This window comes from Sinohyriopsis cumingii, chromosome 5, assembly GCF_028554795.1.
Source record: "Sinohyriopsis cumingii isolate HCF-2022 chromosome 5, ASM2855479v2, whole genome shotgun sequence".
Taxonomy (NCBI): Eukaryota; Metazoa; Mollusca; class Bivalvia; order Unionida; family Unionidae; genus Sinohyriopsis; species Sinohyriopsis cumingii.
Window position 1 is genome coordinate 66,015,902 of NC_142965.1, and position 22,884 is coordinate 66,038,785.

General features: G+C 37.2%; 1 pseudogene; it reads right to left on the minus strand.

Annotated features, from left to right (window-relative positions):
• Positions 1–15,563: 15,563 nt before the first annotated feature.
• On the minus strand, positions 15,564–20,745 carry LOC149799344 (uncharacterized; annotated as a pseudogene).
• Between the last annotated feature and the right edge of the window lie 2,139 nt (positions 20,746–22,884).

Below are 22,884 nucleotides of genomic sequence, written 5' to 3' on the forward strand. Positions count from 1 at the left end.
CTATTCCAAAACCAGGCAAGTGACAGTGACAGGTCCCCACTAAATGATAATTTGACAAATTATGAATGGGGAAATGCAGTAGCTAGCTACAAAACTACCTCACCAGGTGAAGATCAATTGGCGTATGAAATGTACAAAACTTAACAGAAAATATGGAATACATCATGATTGATTTTATTAACCAAATATGGCAATGAAGAAAAATCCTTCAGAAATGGAAACAAGCATTGGTTGTTAATATCCCTAAACCTGGGAAAGATCCATCTATTCTATCTTGATATTTATGATATAAATAAATACAGAATAAGTTATGTTTAACTTTTTATTGTGTTCTCTCTATTTTCGAATACTCGCACTATTAGAATTACATTGACACACATAATAATAATTCTACTTCATGGCCATCCAATTACTATTCCAACCTCAGCCAACAAGGTTTTCTAAATGCACAATTTTTCTCGTATATTTTAAAAACAACAATTTTATCATAAATGTTTTATAAACTATATTTGATAACATGAAGATTATGTTTTTATAACATTAAAGCATAAACCTATTGGTGGAGACTTATACTACCTTATTAACAGAAACTTCCGATAAAATCAAACCTTAAAATGAGGATCTGGGCAAACCCAAACTTTAGACGAACCCGAAATTTGGATGACTTAAAATTAAGGCAAGTCCGAAATTTATATAAATCAAAATCTGGGCAAATTGCAAATTTTGGTCAAACCCGAAATTCTGGTAACTCGAAATCTGGGCAAGTCGAAATTTATATAACTAAAAAAATCTGGGCAAATCCGACGTTGGCATTGTCATAAAACAATGCTTTCAGATGTGGTTTTTATCGGAATAAATTTGATCATGACGGATGAAAATTTGTATTTAGAATTTTGAAATTTTAGTCATAAAGGACACAGATGATTCTGACTATATTACACTTGGTACTTTAGGTATTGAAAAATGGGAACCAGCCTGGAAATGGGTGAACATATAATAGAGTATATATGGGTCAGGCTGTCCAGAATTGGTTAATAATGTAAGTTATGTTGTAGGAAAAATAATATTTTGAGAGATTATCCTAGTTGTAAGTGAAAACAATAATAAATAGAGCCTTTGTTTTATTGATGGAATTTCAGTCCTTTAACATTCTTGAGGTTGGAACATTAGTTATTTAAATTAGCACTTGACTCTTTGCTGCGGAATGGAAAGCATGTTTCAAACACATGCAGGTCCAGAAAATGCTGCGGCTCACATCTTTTCCTCTACACAGAAGCTGACATCCAGGTTTCATCTATACTGATAAATATAAGTTTGATCATGAGCACCTTAATATTTTAAGTCATTGAATTTTTAATATCATGGTGATTGCATAGGTTTGCTATGGGAAAACTGAATCAGTACCGTGAGTCCTTCAGGGCTGTCTGTCCCACATCTGCAACAACGAGGGCCATATTCATACCCTCTGTACCACTGGAGAACCTAAGATGTTTACACAAACATAAACAACGGGGATAACCAATGCTCTCCGATTCGGGTGTTAGAAACAGGACCGCTACAACGCTATCACCTCGCGCTCAGCAACACAGAATGCTGGGAACCATGGCGCCATTACAAAATTAGTGGAGCACGTTCCTGGAGGCAGGATTTGACTAAAATGCACCTTAAACAAATAAGGCAACATAAAGTATTGTCATATTGTTATAAATGATCATCATTACTGTTACTCGAAACATCGTGACTAGTTGAAATAATCAACATAATGGATGAAATGAGTGTCTGTCGATCTCATCCAAAGCAGCCATGTGCTTTTGACGAGAGACCGTCTCAAGACGACGTATTCAATGGAAACAAGGTACATTTCCTCATTATTTTAAATATTTATTTAAAAAAATATATACCACCATGTCGTCCAATTCTGCATGTCAGGTAATTATGCGCAACGATACGTCATTTCTGTAAACATTGGATCACGTGTTTTTTTGGGTAAGAAATCCATTTTGTGTCAAGAAAGAACGATCGTACTTTAATTAAAAAAGCGATATTCATAAAGTGTACAAAAATATCCCACATTTTGACTCTAAATGCATATGAAAATGTGATTTCTAGGTGTCAACATGAAGACCCACTCCACGACCTTCTTGAACCTGTAACCCAGAAAATCCTGTTTACTATGTATTTTTAAAATCATACAAATAAATACGTTATTTAAAAGATGGAAATGTTCATCTTAAAAGCAATCTTCATCTTAATATAAGTTAACAATTTTGCAGGAAGTTGTCCCAGATACAAAATCGTCTGCTACCCAACGTGTCAACTTGCCGCTAGAACGGGATTCTCTAGAAATTCCCCTACGTATAGTCTGTTTCTGAATTGTTTAGTAATTTTTCCCCATAAACAAGACATTGCAAACACATTACATCCTATTTAGTGTTATTTAAAATCCACATAATAGCTTATTTTTTCATATACAACGTTGAACTTTACAATATTTTTTAACAAGATCGGTTTAGTTTGCTTGATATCTCTTGCCATTTACTGGCATTGTTACGTTGAATTTTATAAAACTAGCAATAAACCTGACATAATTACTGGACTGAACTGCTGACAGAAACAGTCCAAAGTAATAGTCTGATGGATAAACATTACATAATTTCAAAGCTGCCTTCAGAATAGGTCGACATATCGCGAGTCATGAAAACACGTGGGTGGTATACCCGTGTGTGTAAAATTAATATTGTTTTGAACAGAATATTTTGGTGACAATCGCCTCTTTCAAATGGTAAGCATAAAAGTATTGTAGTTTTGTCAATCGGTTGAATTCGGAATGCATTTTGCTTCAATATTGGAGACGGAAACCTTACGTGCGCAGAAACGCCCGACAGCATTGTAAATAAGATAAAATTGTGAGACTGGCATAGTAATGTTATGGTGAATGAACTTGGCAAAACAATCAATCTTGACAAAAGTGATGTATCCCACCCAGTACGCAGATGATAGTAAAATATGGAGAGCAGGCAACCCGAAAAACTAAAGCGTTATCTATGGAATCCAAACCATCATAAACGCAATTGGAGACTGAGCCCATAAGTGGGGTTTTAAAATCTCGACCAACAAAACTATAGGTATGCCAATTTCTCCATAAAAGAAAAAAGATCAACCGTAACCAATCCTACTGTTACAAAGCACACCTGCAACCTTTGTTAAATAAACTCGTTTCTTAGGTATGCTACTCGATGAACAACTAAGCTGGAAATCCCACATCACTGAATTGTTAGGAAAATGAAATCAAGACCTAAATCTCCTGAAAAATATCAAAGTAACAACATGGAGAGATGATCATGAACTCTACTAATGTTTTACAAATGTTTAATTAGATCAAGCCTTCAGGATTTGTACAGGAACATAAAATATATTTAAAAAACACAAAAGAGGACCTACAGATATTGACAGGAGAATTACCGCTACACCAAAGGCGAGAAGAACAAATGTTAAGATATGCGACAAGAACACATCTATATTTGAAAAAAACCACGCACGAAAAAAGAAAATCAACAAATGATATTAAGATTTTGCACGAAATTAGTCCCTAATTTTTCAGGAGGGAAACTATAACAAGACAAGGCCTAATAACATCAACGAATCACACTGCAAGCCGACTCAATACGATATTCAGATCCTACCCAATGGAAAAATCATCCAAGTTTGACCAAGATCGACTTACAAACTCTAGCAATGGGATCAAAACATGAAAAACCACTCGAAATGTTGCATTACATAAAACCTATTCTGGAAAATAAATACTCTAAACACACAATAATGTTTACTGATGAATCAAAATCGCACAAACTAAGTAGAACAGCCACCGCAATCATTATCCCTGCTAAAAACAGTGAACTAGAGGGCATACTACCAGATGGGACTTAAATATACACTGCAGAATTCTTTGTGATAATTGAAGCCCTAAAAAGGATCCAAATTCAAAGGACATGTAACAACCTTATCGTCACGGACTCGCTCAGGGTACTAAAATCAACCTTAACAGGAAACCCAAAAGTAGAGAACATTTCCTACAGAAGGCATTACATCTCATTAGGAGCATCGAAGCAAATAACCAATCAATAACATTTCTTAGGCTTCCATCTCATATTAACCTAATTGGAAACGAACGAGCGGATAAGAATGCCAAAGAAATCCCACTGAAAGAATCAAAGTCATCAATACATTATAGTACGAATGAAATATATAGTCAAATGAAAACAAAGATTGACAATAAATGGCAAGATGAATCTGACAAAATGCAGTAATTCTGTTCAACATACAAAAGAAAGTCCAATAAAACATCAAAGCCCCAAAAGCAAACCACATTATAGATAAGAAAATTATTAACCGAATCAAAACTGGAAAGACTATTGATAAATTATGTTGGAATGTATATTAAGGAAAACAGTCGAAAGAAAACAAATTATCCATATTGCCCTCATCTGAATACGTACATCACATTTTTTTACAACTACCAAAAAATATAGAAAAGATACTCGCCTCTAAAAGGAAGCAACAACCATTATACTAACATTTATCATATCCAGATTTAATCGAACAGAGCAAAAAATAGTAATATGGAATCAACATATGACAACATTATTATGTTCCTTAAAGAAATTGGTAGATATCAAAAGGTATAGTAATAGGATCTCCCTGGTTATTATAACAATTTTAACACTATTATAATTCATTGCAATCCAATGTACTAAACACAAGGCAAATGAGTAAAGTCACTGGTGGCCTTGAGAAGGAGGAAGGCAGGCTGAATCGGTAGGCACAGGATGAGCTGGACATCAGCCGTCTAGGGTCTGGTCAGTTCCAGTGAGCATAGAGTGGACCCTATGTAAACTGTGAAAGCATGACCTGCCACCCTTGTGCCACACCGTAATTGAAAGCATTTGACTAAGGCAATGCAATATAGTAACGAACACAACACAACACTATTGACATGAACAGTTGTATACAAAACAATACGCCTCTTTAACAAATCTATCAAAATCTTGGAGCATTTGTCTGTGAGTGTAACCCATTAGCACAACTTAACCCTACAAATTAGGATATATCAGAATGTTAAAACACAGTCATCAGGCCCCGCTGCAAATGGTGACAACTTTTTTTTTATACAAGATATAAACAATCTGACAAATAGAAATAGGGCCCAAAATAAACAATAAGACAACTAAACTCAGGTTGTCATGACCCCGCTAGGTGACGTCATTAGACCATGAGCTCTTGTAGTCTGGAGCGTCTGCTGTGACATTGGTGCAACTCCTGTTGTCATTGCTTGCTGTCCTTGTCGCGCCCAGACATGACAATTGAAAAGTATGCTCTGCATACATGAACGCGAGAGGTAGTGGCTCCAAACGTACCTTCTCGACTAATTAATTATCCAACCCATGGGAGACAGTGATACCAGCTCCGGCACTACGGACCATAAGGGCCCTAGGAAAAACTTAAGCCACTAGTTGGAATTTGAGAGCTGGGGTCAAAAGAGCATCATTACTCTTATTCACAGAAGAAAAAGATGAATAAATGGACTGGAGTATAGATAGAGTGTGGGAAAGCGGCGAGGCTAAGAGAGAAAGGAATAGAGAACGTAAAGAGAAGATGAACGCAGCACTTTCTAGGGCATCTCACTACTCCATTACACCGCCTGGAATTTCGGGTAAAATAATTAGACCCCCTAGACCAGATACCGGACAATCAATTGAATGGAAACTCCATTGCAACCCAGACCAACATTTGGCAGGACATTATGACAGACACGGAGGCTCAAACTGAAATAGGTCTACATGACATCAATAGAACAAGAGAGAAAGCTCAAGCCGACGCTGAAGCAGCAGATAAAGCAGAAGCAGAGGTGCAGTCTCATGCTCAACAAGAAATATATGAAGAGGAGAAGGAAGAAGGTGAGATGGTGGACACGGCTCAGGAAGACGATATTGAGGATACTGACCCAGACTGACATCGACTTGTGGGACTGGGCTTAGAACAGGCACTGGTTGACTTCAAGAAGGCAAATCACTTTATCAGTGAGGTGATATACTTAGCTTGGAGGCTGCTAAAAAAAGAAAGCCAAGACCACATCAATACATTTCTGGGTGCATTTTCTAATGCGATACTATGAGGAAGATTACCAGCTTTCCCTGAACACCCTTATTGAAGCCGTAATACAGCTTACTCAATTAAATGGGTTTGAGGCATTATCAGTGCATCGGTACACAGAACCACTGAGTGCGGCAGAGATAAAAGAAGAAGAAGATTACCGCCGAACGTTTGGACTGCAGACCTAAAAGCCCTTGTAACGTGTTATTACTAACCAAATGCCTCCTTATTAAAATGGGATCCAATTTGCCTTGGAAATCCGACTCGATAAAACCAAAATTCATAATTAATCCTTTGAGTACTGTTCCAAATTCATTAACAAAACACTAATATGGGCAAGAAAAGTTATAGTCACTTAGACTACAAGTTTTTTTTAAGAATTACTTTAGTATTTATTGTGTACGCTAAGTACACAAAATGTCGAAATATAATATAGGTAAATTTGAAACCTCTTTTAGCGTGTCTCTAATTATGATTGTGGCTGACACATAATTGGTAATAGGACATAACCGAATTTAGTAATTGGACAAGATTTGAAATTAGTACGCCTGGCGTTTCCGATATAGTGTCTCGGTTGGAGTTTCTTGCCGGGTCCCTTCACCTTCCCTTGGCTCAGACTACTAAGGACGAGTGTGAGGGTCAATTCAGACCTGTCTAAGTAATAGGTGTCCCAATGAGCGCATACGTATGGAACCAGGGTGGCGCTATGAGTGGGATATCATTCCCCCAAAAGCATCTAAAAGATATAGACTTATCACGATGAGCCTCCGTGTTCCTCTTCCTGCACATTGTAAGTTCCTTGGGAATTAAATGTCCTGGAATCGGACAAATTTAATAGCACACGAGCCTACATTACATACGTTTATAGCCACTAAGACAGCGGACAACCAGAGCAGAGTTCAAGCCCTTTCGGCCTGCCTAGCAATACGCCATAAGTCCGCCTAGCAGCCATAAGTCCTTTATAACATTGCCACCACATATGTTAAACTTTATTTGGAAATCGGGAGGAAGACTTTCTTAAACCCGCTGGTAATTGGAATCTTTATGCAAATCTAATAATCTCTACATTAACTCTATTTCTTTTCTTAACTTCTTAATCTAATTTCTCAACTTAAATTATCCCAGGAAATCATAAGATCATATAGTAGTTCCTAATAACATATAATGCAGTAGGTAGTTATCTATAACACTTCAACAATAAAATGTAGTATATTGACCAAATGTTTAAATTTGGCGCCCAATTCCAAATTCCAAATTCAGACCTTAGAATAATTAAATAAATTATCTTCAAATTGGACTTGGCATTTTAAAAGGGTGCTGCATGACTCATACACAGGTGCTAATTACCACTCTAGCAATAGCCTGAATGAAATCCTCGTATATTCCCAAGAATATTCACTACGGGATTTTCTACCAATTTGGGTTTGGAAATACTCTGACAATATCAAGAAATATTCAATTTGTATTCATAAATTATCTTATATTTACCCTATCCAATTAATAGTATTAAATACACAATTAAGAAAATGTATCAAAAACAATAAAAAGAAAGTGCAAATGCAACAGAACAGAGATCCAGTTAGGAAACTCACAAAAGTATTAAGGTTTAACACTTACAACAACACCCCACAAACACATTCCGCACCTAACTCCTATCTTTTGGTTCAAGCCCTACCCGGATGCTAGTATTGGTAATGACCCTTTAAGTCAATGCTAGGATATCATACACATCACAATCACCATTGATTATCAACCCAGAAGGGCCAACGTCTCCACCAGTGGTATTTGACTAGAACATCACCATATACCCAAATTCACCCCAAATGCTTGATGACACATTACCGATGTCATCAACCCGTAGGTGCTCTATGGGAGAAGAAATTAACCACCAAATTCCTGACCAAATAGAGGAGAAACAAACAGGGAGAAAACTTTACATTCCTGAACTGGGCCTAACATCAAGTAAAAGAAAACTACCCTTAAAACCGACATTACACTCAAAGAGAAGGCCAGACCCAAGGGTATCATAGAAAACATTGGACAAGATTCATATGAGGAGGCAAGCAAATCAGCAAAAGGGTTGATCAAAGTTAAAAAAAAAAGAGCCAAATCCTAAGAGAAATCAACATGTTATAGAAACTAGAGCTTCAAAAATCCATATTAGTCAAACCCCAGACCCTTTTAAAAGTACCGAGACACAATATAGAAGACTTTCTAGAATTAATCATTGATGAATGTGGTAAAAAAATAACTACCCCACCCAAACGTAAATCAATCAAGTCCAAATAGTCCTGTCCCAGTTTGCAGACTCTTGCGGTATATGGAGAGCGGGAAACTGCTGTGGGTGAGCATCAAAAGGGTCTCAATTGAACTGGTCGATGGACTGACAAATACGGCTTAGGGAATTCCTATCACTATTTCTAAACAATACACAAATCAAATTCGAAAAGATAGCCAAAATTTTAGGTATCTTTTTAATGAGCACCTTACATGGAAAATTGATATAACATCAAAAGGTTTAACCAGGATCTGAGCCTCCTCAAGAAACCGAAAGGGTCGAATTCTAGAGCAGATGAGTGCACACTGCTGACCCTATATCGACCTTTAATTATATCTAAAATAGTTATGGCTGCCAAGAATATGCCTCAGCATCTCCTTTAAAAAAACTGGGTAGCATCCAAAATAAAGTTCTAGCTAAATGCACAGCCGCTCTAAGAAGCACATCTGAGGAGGAACTACAAGTATTAATAGGTGAACCACCATTACATTCAAGAACAGATGAACGGAACTCCTCGGTAGGTATGGAGCCAGAATGAACATATGATATCCCGCATTCCACTAGGTCTATAATCAAGAGATGCAGTAATCACTTCATCAGTAAATCGGTACCAAAAATAGAAAATAGATGAGTTTGCGACTAGCCTCGGGATAGAAACTATTTACTATTATTATTTTGTTTTCACCATAGAATTCAGGAATTTCTGTCATCAACAATTACATGGTGCAGTGCAGTTCAGTAGAGGTCAGTACAATTTTGTACCATGGCAGAGAGAACGGTTAGACACAGTGAGACAAGGAAAAGGGTTAATTAAAAAATATTGGTATTTCAAATAAAATCAAACCTTGAAGATTGTTTCTCTTTGGGGCATAAAAGAATCATTTTCGTTAAGGGCTGAAGTTTTCAAAGGGCAAAGTCATTATAATGCAAACAAGGGAGAATGGTCATGTATAATAACTTTAATAACACACATTATATTAGTACACAACTTTAAGGATGATGTACTGATAGGCTGACATACACTGCATACATACATAGCTATTAATCACATGACAAGTGTTGAATGTATCATTCACAGTATTCCTCTTTTACATGTCATTGAATAATATAAATTTATATATTCTGAAAATTATGATGGCAGTAGAAGAATTTATTCATTTCAGTTTGGTCAGAATGACACATGGAACAATTTTCTTGATATATACAACTCATATGGGTCGCAATCTCTTACAGATAATATCTTTTCAATTGACGGGGAAAAAAAACTGAATTCTAAAAGCAGAGACGAAACGTATTTGTAAATAATTGAACATCAATGTCACGGAATTGTATAAATCCCTTTGTTATTTATTAAATACATGTATTTGGGTTTCATTTATTTGTGTATAACAATGCCCGAGGGCGATTTATGTATATTGTTCAATATGTTGAATCAGTGAGTTTATTCATCATATGCCGCATGTGCCATGTTTTCTTTTGATGGGAAAACCGATATTCATCAAGCGCACAAATGATGTAGGGCTACATCATCTGTTCATAAATACCTCACCGTAGGACAAAAAAATTACAATACAGAAACGTCTTATCAGTGAGCAGTCTACTCAACGTCTTGCAGATCTCCACCTATAGAGGTATGTTAATTATTTATTAATTTGTTATGTATATTATAGGGGCCCCGAGTGGCCGAGTGGTCTAAAGCGCTCTCCATTACGGATCACTGCCATCTCACCTCTGTTTGTGTGGGTTTGAGTCTAGGATTCGGCTAACGTGGGTATGTGAGAAAGCTTGCCAGTAGCTTCTCGTGGGTCGGTAGTTTTTCCCGGGGCTTTCCTGGGTTCTTCCTCCACCATTAATACTGGCTGCCATGCATAGCCTATCGTGTGCTGAAATATGGCGCTAAACACCACCACAACAACAACAACAACATGTATATTATAGGTTATAACTTTTGTACTACCATGTTTATTTTTGTATATTTTCTATGCAACTCCAGCTTGCGTAGTATAATGCAAATATTTTCTATTCTTGTATGTGACTTAACAGGAGATTTATATTAGCAATAAAGTTGCATTTTATTAAGAAATGTTTAATACCAAAGGATTCTTATTGGACACAGGTGGGTTCACTTCTGAACCTGTTTATTGCTTGGTAATGTTGTGCCGATAGTGTAATTTGCATAGCTTACCGTATATAACGTCATTGCGTGTTATCGTATATGCACATGTCATTCTTAGCACACCGTGTTATATTTATTTTCAGCTGATCAGAGTTGACGTGGTAGCAGCTGTAGAGCTGACTATAGCAGCTGTAAACCTGACCATAGCGATCAGAGCTGACGGGGTAGCAGCTGTAGAGCTGATCATAAAGCTGACCATAGCAACTGTTTGAGCTGACCATAGTAATCAGAGCTGATGGGATAGCAGCTGTAGAGCTGATCATAAAACTGACCATAGCAACTGTAGAGCTGACCATAGTGATCAGAGTTGACAGGGTAGCAGCTGTAGAACTGATCATAAAGCTGACCATAGCAGCTGTAGAGCCGACCATAGTGATCAGAGCTGATGGAGTACCACCTGTAGAGCTGACCAGAGCAACTGTAGAGCTGACCATAGTGATCAGAGTTGACGGGGTAGCAGCTGTAGAGCTGACCATAAAGCTGACCATAGCAGCTGTAGAGCTGATCATAGCGATCAGAGCTGACAAGGTAGCAGTTGTAGAGCTGACCATAAAGCTGACTTTAGCAACTGTAGAGCTGACCATTGTGATCAGAGTTTTAGGGTAGCAGCTGTAGAGCTGACCACAAAGCTGATCATAGCAGCTGTAGAGCTGACCATAAAGCTGTCTATTGCAGCCGTAGAGCTGATTGAACAGTGTTTTTGCTGGTTGAGTAGCAGGTGATCGGACGCAGCTGACCGATTGGTAGGCGCTGATTGCCTGATTGACCAAGTGATTGAATGGTGGTCGGTGATTACCTGTAAAGTTGACTGCTTGATTGACCAGTGTGACTGGTAACCAAGTACTCTAGTGATGGAGTGTTTTGTGTAACTGCATACATCTATTCTTTTAGCCGTGGGCTAATTTTGGGGTTTGTTATACCAGTGTTTTGGGACTGTAAAGATATATTGTATGATATCTGTCCCATCTTTACATCATTGTACTAATTGAGTAAACTATATAATTTTTCAATGATTGAGTGAACATGTCATTTTTACTATATGAGTAAAGTACATCATTTTTACTAATAGAGTAAAACACATCATTCTTTTCGTCATGTGAAATTACTGTGAATCATTGACCTTTGTCCTTGTACTATGTAAGGTCATTTACTTGTATTCACATTTATGTTACATTATTAGATTCGTGCGAATTGTGTTAATTTGTCCTAATCATAATTCTTTTTTCAGTTGAGTCATTCATCAATAAACATTGTATTTGTATCAACCATCATTAACGTTTCGTTATAAATCCAACGCCAACTCAGTTATCTTCTTACAATTAATAAATAAGACAAAAATCTATTTTACTCCTTTGTTAGTTATCTGAGTCGATTTAGCGCTTTGTTTCATTTAATGGTATGTTGTGGATAATCAGATTTGTTCAGGGCTTCTGTCTTTTTAATAACATCTGCATCTCAAGGTGTGAAACACATTTTAAAACTTATTCTACCTTTTCATGTTCTCCAAAATAAAAGTCTGTTTTCCTTTGAAAATCAACATTTACTACACGTCTTCAAATGATGTGATCTTTGTATTATTGGGACATCGATGTGATGTCAGTTACTATCTCTAACTCTGAGAGGTATTTGAGGTAAGTTGAGGAGTTGTAACTACTGATAAATTATAAGAACTACAATATTTATACGTGTGTATGAATTTTTAACAGCATCAAGACACTAGCTGTGAAAGAAAATAAGACAGGAAATCAAAGAAATATCACACATTTGAAAATAATTAGCATTTTTATGACCTGTGTAAAGTGAATTTACTTCACATCTCATGAGCATAAACAGTGAAAAATATTAAATTGGTCTTGCATGACTGCTATTTTCAATTTCTTATGTGAAGTTAAAAATAGTCCATAATGAAAAATTCACAAACCAACATGTTTTGTGTTCAATTTACTTGATACAAGAAATCTTCATAGATCAATATGGTGCTTTTTGGGGGTGGCGTGATAAATTAATTTTAGTGATGCAGTACACTCTGTATGTTGCAGAAGGTAGATATTACGTGTAATGTTTTCACAGATGACGATCATGCAAGATATCAAAGTGGGGTAGGAAGAGGTCATTCGGTAATAACGGCAGGTAAGTAATGCATAATTAAAAGTATTTACCCCCCCCCAAAAAAAAAATACATTTTAATATCAACAGCTAGTTGTCCTGTCGCTATTGCACAGCTGAATTTGTTAGTTAGATTGGTAGGCTGATGCTCTCGTCAGTCCGATCAAAAACAGAAATTTAAATGTTCTCACCGTAGAGGGAGAGGTCTATATATAAAAGGTTTATGTTTCTGAGCCACATGATGTTCCGTAACAATCAGCCCCAGAGAAAAAAAAGTAGTATGGGAACAACAAAATGCTGATGTTATGACAGCCTCCAAAAAGGAATGATTAATATAGATCAATGCGGTAGCAATAACTCGAGTCTTGGAGAAGTTGTTCTGGTGGATAGATCACTGGTGAAGATCATAAAGATGAAGAGCGTGAGCCGTTATGGAGGCAGGATCCCCAGTGTTGTGTTAGGAGATCAATCACGTGAGGTAGATACCTGGGTCGACCGATCGGCATGTCATCAAGATCGTTGAACCATGATTGTTGGGGCCACAGTGGGGCGATGGGAATGATCTGAGCAGTGCAAGTTCCGACCTTTTGCAGAACTTAAGGTTGAAGTCGGAACGGTGAGAAGTTATATGCGAATAGGCTACCCTATTGAAATCTGAATGTCAATGCACTCTCGTCCGTGACTAGGGATACGTAAAAGTGATGCTTGCTGTTAAGCCTGATCATAAACATGTCTACTAAGCGGTCAAGATGCCATTCCGTGAGGACGGCTTGGCCTGTTATGGACAGTCTGTCCGCTGATACATTCATCTTGTCAGGAATGTGGCAAACTCGAATTGTGCATCTTCTAAGACTGCCCAGATGAAAAGATTATAGAACCCCACGCAAGAAGAATGGGCACGTGTGCCTCCTTGATATCGTATATATACTACGACCGACGTGTAGCCTGAGGAGATCATAACACATCGACCCTTGATTCTATCAATGCACCCTTGCAGTTCTACAAATACTCCTTTCACTGCTAGGCACTTGATGTGGAGGGACAATTCGGCCATAACCCTGGAGAATTACACGTTCTGGCTCTAAATGAGCGCTTCATCCAGAATCTGATCCATAAGCGAACATAAGAGTGGGGGTTGGTGCATGCATGGAGACCCCCACCAGGATTCATCCACCACTGCAAATGGTGTTGAGATTGTGGTCGAAGTGGGATCGTGGTTGATGAAGAATAACTGTGTGGTTTTGACCTTGCGAAAAGGAGGAACTGTATATGTCGCATATGAAAACGTCCCGAAGAAACTAAGTTGGCAGTGGCGTTCAAGGTTCCCAATAGGATAGATAAGGGCGAGGAGATAACAGGAGTTTTGCTCATAGCGACTCCTAGCGGGTTCCATCCACCCGATCCAGAGGAACCCGGACAAAGTTTTCTTCGTGGGGCTGGTACACGAGGTAGGCCCGGAAGCCCTTTAAAGAACTAAGTTCTAAAGGAGGAAAATGTTACCATATGTTTTTTTTGTGTGTGTTGGTTTTTGTTTTCTTAATAAAACTGAACATACAGTTATAATACAGAGACTAATTAAAACTAGAGAAGAAGACGTTTTGTACGGTACTTTGCAACGGACATAATTTCTCTGGTTTTAGTTTTGCAAACGTCTACACAGTATGGCGCCCGACATTGATGTGCTAAAGGTCTTACTGACTCCCACTATGTAGGAAGGTGTGTTCACGTCGAACGGACGATGTCTTTTGGTACAAAAATAGGCTAGCAACGCAATAGCGGCATGATAAGTAATTGCTGCTATTACAAAATCTCTTTCAGTTACCTGATACAAGGAATTTTCACTGGCCAAAATATACTGTCTTCTATTTACTTGATACAAGGAATGTTAACTTTACTAGCATACACACTCCACGATTTACCTGATACTGACCAATATATTGTCATCGATGTAATTGATATAAATAATAGTCTGCTTTAAACCTGTGTAAATGTGATGAAGTTAAAGGGAAAAAATCTCAGCTATTATTTTATACAGAATTGGTGACACGGCACTGTTTCCGTTACATTTCTTTGTAAGGACCCTTTGCATTTTAGGTTGGATACTTTTGTTGGATTTGTTTTAGTTGGACCATTTAGACAGTAAAATATAAATTACTCAAATTAAATATTTAGATTGTCACCAGTGATCATCCTAAAATTAAAAATGTATGAGGCGGTATATCATCACACACACACACACACACACACACACCAACGGGTGTACACATGCAAGCCTTGTATAATGCAGTTACTAAAATATTAAGAATCAAATTGTTGAACCTAATTCTGATTGATCTTGATATGTATGACATTGATACAACGACTGTGTAAGAACAAAGTTAAATCCTGATTGATCTTGATATGTATGACATTGATACAACGACTGTGTAAGAACAAAGTTAAATCCTGATTGATCTTGATATGTATGATATTGATACAACGACTATGTAAGAACAAAGTTAAATCCTGATTGATCTTGATATGTATGACATTGATACAACGACTGTGTAAGAACAAAGTTAAATCCTGATTGGTCTTGATATGTACGACATTGACACAACGACTGTGTAAGAACAAAGTTAAATCCTGATTGGTCTAACAATATGAGAGCAGAGTATGGATGCCTTGTATGGTACACGCTACTTACTGACTTAGTATAGTCCATTACATAGCCTTGTACAGTTTCTAAAGGTACTTTTGGTGTTGTTTAACTTGATTGCTAAATGTTTTAGTAAGACTATATAATTAATAGTTTTGAATAGGTTGACTATAAGTATTATTATGTTTGTCTAGCATTGTTTTCATAGTCGACAAGAGAGCGTAGAATCAATCATGAACAACATTGGCATTTTTACGTTTATAAATCAAAGCAGAACTAATGGGGGAATGAGGGGGTAATTCGTTGGAGTTTTTATGTAGATACCACCTGCCTTGCCACGATGGTTGATATTGGCTTAAAAAACTTAAATAATTTCACCAAACTTTCATAATAAAACGCTGAGTAAATATTTTAGTTGTTAATTTATTGATTTGTTGTAAATGAAAATAAAAATGACCATGATGTATTTTGCAGATAGTAGCTGTGCTCATTTCAAACTGATGGCAGTCTTTATAACAATAATTGCTTTTTAAACAAGCAACTAGTTTACATTCTTCCCAATATTTCAAGTATATATTTAAGTACCTTCTTCTGACAGCTTGTGAAATGAAATTGCTGCCATAATGACTAATGTTCCCGTTGTGCATGAAATGCAAAGTGTGGTCGTATAAACTAATATTGCTCTAACTGTCACGTTCTGATTTTGCTGTTTCAATAAGGTGAGTGAAAAGAACACTCCTGAACAGAAGTCCCAAATAGAACCTTGCAGCATTGTGATAAGGACGGATTTTCAAGGATTGGGTGAAGCATACAAATGCATTGGTAAGCTGATTTTCCTGCATAAAGGAATAACCCAGAAGATTTAATGCTGTGTCTCTGTGTAAGATCTGTGGCTCCGTCCTAATCACGTTAATCATGTTGTCCATGGCAGCCTGTTTGTGTCTCTCCTTCCCTTGTCTGCTGAAATTCAGGTACTGAAAGAAGTGAAGTCACACGAGTGAATCAACCACTCCCCAGTCAAACCAGGAATCATCTATAGATCTTAACTCCGTGGGTGCTCCAATTGATCTGAACATTTCCATCCTCAGTGGTGTGGGTGTTATTGAAATCTCTGACTGAATATAGACCACGCTAAAAGATACTTGAGTCTGCAGAAGCTCCTCAGTACTGAATTTCTTTGAGCAGAATTTTTCTAAACTCGATTGCAGATTACAATGCAATAGACTGAGGTGATGTTTCTGGTACAGTGTAGCAGAGTACATGTACCGCATCCGATAGACACTAATATGCTGAAGATATGCCTCTGTAAAATCAGAATTCCCAAGCTCCATTCCCAATCCACATAGTTTCAGTCTTACTGATGTAGCATCGCTGTTGATACCAAATGAAAGGTAAACTGATGCCAAATGCTCAAGATAGTCTATTTTGTCCGCGGACAAATAACATGCGTTTTCTTTGCAGACTGTGGCAATATTGAATCCTATCTGGGAGCACAGAAACACCATTGCATACTTTAGAGGATATTGCATTGTTGAAGACATACCTCTATAAGCAAACATAATTCTTTCTAAATGATCAACCAAGCTTGTGTAATATTGTGGAATGCGCTTAAGTGCACTAAGCCTAAAAGCGCATGCTCTCTCCACACTTAATTTATAGTCAATGGATAGTTCAACACTGACAAACGGTAGATTTGAGGTACGGTGAATGTGCAGCCCACTGATACTGTATGTCAGAAGCTGACCCAAATGACAGCATTCTACCCCAAATAGAAACCTACAATCAGTGGAGAGAAGATAGCCCAGTTTTTGGACTAAAGCACATCGTACTGCTCCAAATATCTTTCTGTCATAGATATTATTGGTGATGATAAAGTAGTCAGGACAAAACCCTGCTGTTGCCCAATCATACAGTTGTCTGATGCAAAGTATCAGACAGTACAGAAGATTTTCATTTCTCCCGAGATCAAGTGGTATACTCTCTCTCATCCACAACATACAAACTTTGCAATGGTAGCTTGAAAATGCATCCCCTACAACAGGTTGAATATATGTTTTCCTTATCATTTTTAGCAATACGTAGACTTTCATCACCGTGTCTTCAAAAGACCTCACAAGGTCCCTTTCAGTTATTGAAAATGATAACCTCCACTCTAAATATTCTTCAGAACTGTGTGGATGTCCAACACGTGTGGCAAAACATCCGTTTTCCAAAGCGTTCTCTATCTGTGTAGGTGTAGGCCATCCATGCAATCTGCGACGCTGGAACCATTCGTATCCCTCTCGTGGCCATTTTGAGCATCTCCAAGCAAACACATTGTCAGTAGAATGCATTTTGTCAGGTCCAGGGCATTGTAGTGCTGGGCCAGATATAGGACCAGCGTTATGGTAGTGTGTGTTTAAAACTACAGACCTGTTTAATGAATCAATAGTTAGAAATTCTTCATTGGTTCCAACACCGTGGATCGGAACTGGAATGTAGCCTGGTAATACTCCTACTAACTGTAATTTCACATAACCAGGATGAGTCACGTTATCCTTTAAGATAAGATAATTGATCTTGTGTGGCTGGCAGTCCACTAGATCAGTGACTACATTAATATCATCCCAATGAATCAGAATATCTCTGTCTGATTGTAGTTCAGGTCCAGTGGAACCCTCCCCTCTGCTTCCAAGCATGTATATATAGCATAATATTCGAGCTTGTCCTAAAGCCATGTCGATGTTCCAAAAGAACTCGTATTCCGTGGCAATCCTAATCTTCCTCTCTCTGTCTTCACGCGAGTAGCCGATATTATCCAGAATGTTGCTTAAAAGCTCGGATACTGGGTAGTAATACTCTGGAGACTGGTGAGTCATTTTATCTAAAAGTACAAGAAGAAAATACAAATAAGACAGTAATCCAAATAATCACCAAACTACACTGTTATTTTCAGAACAAACCTTTGCATTTCGTTATCATTATTATCGTCGTAATTATCATCATCATCATCACCGCTCCGGTGGTCTAGTAGTTAGAGCGTCCGCCTCGGATGCGGGAGGTCGTGGGTTCGATCCCCGGCCGAGTCAATCCAAAGACTTAAAAAAATGGTACTAACAGCTGTCTCGCTTGACGCTGAGCATTAAGAGGTTTGTGTTGCAGACATCCTAGCGATATGACTGAAAAATTGTTAAAGCTACGTTAAAAATCCAAATCACAGCACACACACACATCATCATCATCATCATCATCATCATCACCGACCCACCGTTACTGTCATCACAGCATTAAAGAGCTGATCATCAAAACGTAATATATACCAGCGTTATTGGTCACAAAGCGATAGCGGCTAGTCATTAAGTAGATGTAAAGAAAGTATATTAGATTACCATTGTAAACGAAAACCACGTATTTACTGTCAGTTTTACACTCTCTCCCGCCTTTATCTAGCTGATGTTTCTCATTCTCACACGGGGCCCCGATTGGCCGAGTGGTCTAATGCGCTTTTCGTTACGGATCACTGCCATCTCACCTCTGTCTGCGTGGGTTCGAGTGGTTTGGTATGTGAGAAAGCTTGCCAGTAGCTTCTCGTGGGTCGGTGGTTCTTTCAGGGTTTTTCCCGGGTTCTTCCTCCACCATTAATATTGGCCGCCATGTATAGCCTATCGTGTGCTGCAAAATGGCTGTAAACCCTACAATAATAGCAACAACAATTATTCTCACACATACTTACAATGCATCATGTTTACCGAGCAGTGTAATTGGACTAGGATGTTCTCATCTTAAGTGAAAAATTGCATTGTTCCGTGATATATTCGAAACCGTCTATCGTACGTTCTTGTTCAAGGATCAGTATCAGCTGCTAAAGATATTGAAAAATCTGATAGACAGCTATTTGCTGAAAATAGAGGGAAAATTAACATATTTGTTTACAAATACTGAAAAAAAACCTGAAAACATTAAACGGTGGTTTTTAACTGTTTTATAAATAAACATTTACTGATTTTGTTTAGCAATTAATAATGGAATAATTCAAAATAACTTTTGACGATGTATTTCAAAGGTTTACATATCTCTAACTTATTGTCTTGATAATAGTGTCCATTATTTTCAAAAATAAAGAAAGGTATGGGATGTGGTGCATACATTTGAAACACTCAACGCTTCTGTTCCAACCAAAACAAAAGCAAAATTAAGCAGTATTAATTCATTCCAATGTTTATCATATTCCGCGTTTAAGTTCAGATTGATTCTTACATTAAAGATCTTTCTATCATACTTACATGCACAAGTCAATGTTTACAATATCTAATATATGTGATTAAGACTCACAAATTTCACCTGTTCATTTTCACCTAGGAGCACATGCAAGTGGAAGATGGTGGATTAGAATTAATATCAATCCCCATCTATCTGTTGTTGTTCATTAACAAAATCTAATATGGACAGGCGTATTAATATTGCAATGCTGACAATGACAAAACTGAAATGTGTATGGACTGATTTTTCATTTCACTTGTATATTTTAGGATCTCTGTATCGAATGGGTGAAACATCTGTAAGACATTAATGCTTAGCATGCTCTAACCAGACGGCAGAAAGTATGAAGTTATTATAACAACAAGCGATGAATTAGTTCCTATTTACAAGGTTAAAAACAACAGATTATCAAGAAAATACAAACCTTACAGGACCAGTCCGGTGGCCTAGTGGTTTTTCAGTCATATCGTTATGACGTCTGCAGTATGACAGTTTATAGTGATTAACATCACTGGGGCATCATGCCGCAGACATGTAGCATAATGTCCCACCCAGTGACATTATCTTGATAACAGGCCAACCAGTCCTAACACTAACTTCTTACTGCTGTGCGCCTAGCGAGGGAGCTGTTAGTACCATTTTATAAGTCTTTGGATATGACTCGGCCGGGGTTCGAACCCGCCACCTCCCGCATCAGATGCGGACACTCTAACCGCTAGGCCACCGGACCTGTCCTGTAAGGTTTGTATTTTCTTCCTTACTTTTCCAATTATTCAAGTTGGTTTTAATCTGTCACAAAAAAGGGACCATTTTCCTCCATCTTGGAAACATTTAGAATTGACAAAAGTAATAAGCCAGCTCTTATTGCTTCCTGGGAAGGGTATTCAAATACTTGTAACAATAAAACTGTAGAGGAAAACTTTTTGTTCACGAGCATAAACAAATAATACAAAACAAATTTAGACCATACCTTTAGACAAGATAAGATATCCAGCATTCATAAAGACCAGTGTCTCACATTTAAAGTAAAAAGCACGGTAAACTGTTAACACTCACCTGAAAATGATTCTTGTATATGTCACAGCTACACGTACATGAACACTAGATATCCAACAAATCCTAAATCCCTTGAGAGTGTCATGCCATGACTCACCGGTCAATTCTATGGTTAGTTTACCACCTCATAAGATGTGCGTTCTGTATTCAACTAGTTCAGGATAATATTGTCGCAAAACCCACCAGAACTGGTATTTGTGTACTAGATTATTTTGGTCACCCCTTCGCATCAAACTATGTTGTGTGTAGTCGTTTACTATGTTAAATCTGATCTCTGCTTGTATTATATAGATCAAATGACGAATCTCTTCATTGTACATTGCGCAAGTCATACTGCTTTAAAAAAAAAAAAACGCGAATTTAACATGTACAACCATTATCTGTATCCATAAAAAATGTAATATACTACCTTTTATACCAGAGAGTAAAGCTGATCTCCAATTAGTAGAAATATAGATTCTGAAGCACATTAATTTGAAAGAGTTTTACATGCTTTATCTCATAAACAATGACCAACTATACGTCGTAACAAGAATGTTTATAAACACTCCATACTGATATTACTTTCCATCAGGGAGTAGCAATAACAATGATTTCAAGAGAGCAGATGTGGCTGTCATTTTTGGACATTTTGGACAGTGAAAGAGGACCATTATCAGTGTGTGTGTGTGTGTGTGTGTGTGTGTGTGTGTTTAATTGTGAATCGTTCACAGTTCTGAGTTTTCTCCTTTTCTTTTACTCTCCATTCTCCATGGCTGATGTACCTCTCTATTGTATCCTTGATCTACCATTAGTACAGTAAAATAGATTTCATTAGTAGAACCAAGAGCTTTGTTTCCGAGGTATACAAAAGGATTATTTGTAAACGATATGTCGGACCATTAAAGCACATAATCTGTATTTATAAGGCACATTTGATTTTAATTTACTTAAGAAACATCACGTTCAAGTTAATTTATCACTTCTAATATGTATGTTTGAATTTATTTGAATACATTTTCCTATCCAATGCATGATTTAAACTTTACTGTTCACATCGTACATTCCAAATTTGAAACCTAATATGTTATAAAACAAAGCACACCTGCTGTTTGGTGTATATTAATTTCTGTCTGCATTCCTCTTGATCTGACATACAATAGTGCATCACGTTTACATATCTCTCATGTTCTGAAAATACTTGCTACTCTGTTTCTATAGCTTAGAGCTAAATTTGAAAATAGTATGTCCAACACGTGTTTTCTTCTCGGTCTAAGTATATATTATTACATCCTGGTAAACGGGGTGGATCCAAATAAAACTGGCTTAATTCTTGCGAAAGAGCACTTAAATGTATACCTTTACACATCATCAATATATTTAATTTAGACTAATCCCAAATAATGTAATTTTACCATGAAACACACGATTTTTCGAAAACTGCCGCCACGCTTTACTTGTTGTTCTCCAGTTCATGCTGCTGAAAGAAGACATTAAAAACAAAATGATAATCAGTAATAATACCAAATATCATTATTAAAAACTCGTTACATTTTGTAAAGGAAAACTGAACTTATTTAATTATCCATATATGTAAAGTGCCTTATGCAAAATAATAATTGTCTGTTCATGACATTGTTTTAAATTTGAATCTTTCAGTTTTGGTAATTTAATGAGATCATGGTTCTATAGTTTTTCTGTCTCTCTCTTTCATTTTCTCACTCCATCAACACTTCCCACCTTTCTATGTTAATTACTATACCGTCAATACTGTCGTAGCAAAAAATTGACATGCAAAGCTCAGAGATTCCATTTTTAAAGATGAATATATTTTCTTTATATCTGTTGAAAATAAACGTATATTTTCGAAGGTATAGACAACTCTGTACTCAAATTAGAAACATAATGCTATGTTCTTTGCATGAATAGTATTCTTTTATACAAAGATATTGCGTTCGACAGTTAAGCAAACATGACTGGTTAATATGTGTATTCATGGCCGTAGAGAGCGATCGTGGACCCTGGGATAATAAACACCCAAGAGAGACTTAGTTCTTGTTTAAACAAAATTTTATTTTATTATAAAATTAAGAAGTGTTGTTCGGCCTGGGCCCCCTTACGGGTCCGGGACCCGGTTGCCCCCCCCCCCCCCCGTTGGCCCTGTATGTATTGTGCATTTACACGTCACACAACTTCACCCATGCATCATGAAAAATATATTATGATCAAATATATTAATAATACGTAATTAAAGCCTTGTAA